This window comes from Nannospalax galili, unplaced genomic scaffold (assembly GCF_000622305.1).
Source record: "Nannospalax galili isolate Female #2095 unplaced genomic scaffold, S.galili_v1.0 scaffold740, whole genome shotgun sequence".
NCBI classification, from domain to species: domain Eukaryota; kingdom Metazoa; phylum Chordata; class Mammalia; order Rodentia; family Spalacidae; genus Nannospalax; species Nannospalax galili.
In genome coordinates this window covers 19,937-23,502 of record NW_008345503.1, presented here as the reverse complement: position 1 = coordinate 23,502, position 3,566 = coordinate 19,937, and the positions used below count along the sequence as shown (strand labels likewise).

At 50.1% G+C, this 3,566-nt stretch overlaps 1 long non-coding RNA gene across 2 annotated transcripts in view; it reads left to right on the top strand.

The window, feature by feature from the left end:
• Positions 1-3,254: 3,254 nt before the first annotated feature.
• Positions 3,255-3,566, top strand: part of LOC115071811 — an 11,980-nt gene continuing 11,668 nt past the window's right edge. For both annotated transcript variants that reach the window (XR_003850884.1, XR_003850883.1), the window contains exon 1: positions 3,255-3,419. This is a non-coding gene — a long non-coding RNA (uncharacterized LOC115071811). The remainder of the gene's footprint in view (positions 3,420-3,566) is intronic.

The window sequence follows — 3,566 nt, the reverse complement described above, 5'->3', positions numbered from 1 at the left end:
CTATAGTTCCAGCCTCCCCAACTCTTCTATAGTACCAGACCCCTCCACTCTTCTATAGTTCCAGACCACCCCCACACTTTTGGAATCCCAGACCCCCAATCTTCTATAGTCCCAGACCCCACCACTCTTCTATAGTTCCAGACCACCCCCACACTTATAGAATCCTAGAACCCCACTCTTCTATAGTCCCAGAACCCCCCCCACTTCTATAGTCCCAGAACCCCCCCCCACTTCTATAGTCCCAGACCCCAGTACTCCTCTATAATCAAAGACCCCCCCCACTCTTCTATAGTCCCTGGCGCCCCCATCTTTTCTAAAGTCCCAGACCCTCCACACACTTCTATAGTCCCAGAACCCCCAACGCTTCTATAGTCCCTGACTTCTAAACATAACCCTAATGCTAACATTCACCCTAACCTTCCCTAACCCTAACTCCTAAACCCTAACCCAAACCCGAACCCTAACACTCTTCCATAATCCCAGACACCCTACTCTTCTATAGTCCCAGACCACGTACTCTTCTATAGTCCCAGACCCCTCACTCTTCTATAGTCCCAGACCACCACTCTTGTATAGTCCCACACTCCTCCATTTTTTATAGTCCCAGACCCCCACGTACCAACATCTATAGTCCCAGCCCCCACACACATACACTTCTATAGTTCCAGACCTCCGACTGTTCTATAGTCCCAGACCTCCCACTTCTCTATAGTCTCAGACACCCCCACTCCTCTATCGTCCAAGACCACCACTCCTGTATAGTCCCACACCCCTCCATTTTTTATAGTCCCAGACCCCCACACACCAACATCTATAGTCCCAGCTCCCACACACATACAGTTCTATAGTCCCAGACCCCCCACTCTTCTATAGTCCCAGACCGCCCCAACTGTTCTATACTCCCAGACCCCCTCATTCTTCTATAGTCTCATACCCCTCACTCTTCTATAGTCCCAGACTGCCCCCCCACACTTCCATCTTCCTAGACCCCCCACTCTTCTATAGTCCCAGACCCCACCAATCTTCTATAATCCCAGACCCCCCCAACTCTTGTATAGTCTCAGAACCCCTGACACACAGTTCTATAGTCCCAGACCTCACCACTCTTCTATAGTGCCCCCCTCCCCCAATACTTCTATAGTCCAGGACCCCACCAATCTTCTACAGTACCAGACACCCCCACTCTTCTGTAGTCCCAGACCCCCCCACTTCTATGGTCCCAGACCGTCCAACACTTCTATAGTCCCAGACCCCCACACTTCTATAGTCCCTGACCCCCCACTCTTCTATAGTCCCAGACACCCACACACTTCTATAGTCCAAACACCCCCACTCTTATATAGTCACAGATGCCCACACACACCCTTTTCTATAGTCCCAGACACCACCACCACACACACTCTTCTATTGTCCAAGACCCCCCACTCTTCTATAGTCCAACGCTTCTATAGTTCAAGACCACCCAACTTTCTATAGTCCCAGACAGCCCAAACTCTTCTACAGTCCCAGAACCCCCAGAAACTTCTATAGTCCCAGATCCCACCATTCTTCTATAGTCCCAGACCCCCTCAACTCTCTTCTATAGTCCCTGATCCCCCTCCCAGTCTTCTAGAGTCCCAGATCCCTCCACTCTCCTATATTTCCAGACCCCCCACTCTCCTATAGTCCCAGACCACCCACCCACTCTTCTGTAGTCCGAGACCCCCACAACCCTTCTAGAGTCAAAGACCTCTCCCACTCTTCTATAATGGCAGAGCCCCCTCCCACTCTATTTTATCCTAGACCACCCCACTCTTCTATAGTCCCAGATCCCCCACTCTCCTATAGTCCCAGGCTCCCACACTCATCTATAAACCCAGATCCCCCCACTCTTCTATAGTCCCAGAACCAACCACTCTGCTTCAGTCCCCGACCCCTACAACTCTTCTATTGTCCCACACATCCCCACTCCTCTATAGTGCACGACCACCCCACAATTCTACAGTCACAGACCCTGCTCCAAATGTTCTATAGTCCCAGAACCCCCCAATCTTGTATAGTCCCAGACCCCCACACTCTTCTATAGTCCGAGACCTCCCCCCCACTCTACTATAGTCCCAATCCCCCAACTCTTCTATAGTCCCAGAACCCCCAACACATTTATAGTCCTGGACCCCACAACTGTTCTATAGTCCCAGTAACCCCCACTTTTCTATAGTCCCAGAGCCCCCCACTTCTATAGTCCCAGATCCCCCCAACTCTTCTAAAGTCCCAGACCCCACACATACACTCTTGTATAGTCCCAGAACACCCCAATTTTCTTCTACAGTCCCAGATCCCCCCACATTTATATAGTCCCAGACCCCCCACTCTTCTATAGTCCCAGACCCCTACACACATACACTCCCATCATCGCAGATCCCCCGACTCTTCTATAAACCCAGACTCCCCCACTCTTCTATAGTCCAACCCCACCACACTTCTCTAGTCCCAAACCCCCCTACTCTTTTACAATCCCCCGCCTCATCCCTCTCCCTCCCTGTCACCCCAAGTCAGCCCTAGGCCACCGAGTCCCCCCTCCCAGGAGGGGGAGTGGGCAGTGCAGCCCCGGGTAGGGGCTCCCCACCCCACAAACCCAAGTCTGGCTGCTGCCCAGAAGCCCGGCCACAAGCCCCCGTCAGGCCTCTGCCCAGAAGCCCTGTCCTGGGTTCAGAGGCCCAGGTTCCCCGGGACGGATGGAGGGGGTCCTCGAGGCCCAGGCCCCCTGCCGCACCTGAGCTCCCGCCCCGACCTGGCCGTTTTTTTTTTTTTGCCTCCTCTATCCTTAGTCCAAGTGAGTGATATTTCTTCAGTTTTTCTCTTAGATTTGACCCCCATTTTCAGTTTCGTTGTTTGGTTGACTTATTTTGCTTTCCCCCAACACCTTCCTTTTGTTTCCTCTAAACATGAAAATAGGAAAAACTTGGCTCTTACGGTGGTTCTCATGCATTTCTCTATCTACCCATTGGCTATAATTTTGGTAAGAAACAGAACAAACAGAGAAGGCATTAGAAGTTGAGGATATGAACTTGAAAAATCTTGAGCCTAATTTCTTTTCTAGGGAGGGTTGTGATTTGGGGTTGGTTATCCCCCCCACACCCCCATAAAGTTCTTTGTATGGTTTTCTTGACTTTCCTTAGAGCAGAAGGGCTCCCTCACATTTAAGCACCTGTAGCCAAGACCAGTGTGAGACTGCCAATACAAATTGCTGTGTTGGAATGGAGCCCCTGGGGGTTTAGGGTTTTCCAGTGTGGGAAAGTCAGCTGTACTATCAACTAGGAATAAACTAACAGGCATTTTCCTAGTCCTCAACCTAGAAGAGATGAGATCAAATGGCTCCTCCCTCTACAGGATCACATTCTTCCTGGTGTTGTCTACTTTGGCGCACACTGCTTTTTCAGGTGAGAAATCTTGGAGGTAAATCCGACTTAAAGCTGTAAGGAAAAAAGATTCATTCATTACTTTGAATAGAAATGTTTTTCTGAAAATTAAATGTTGAGCTTGATAGTCCAAATTGTATGTCATTAAAATGTATTTTCCTAAGTAGA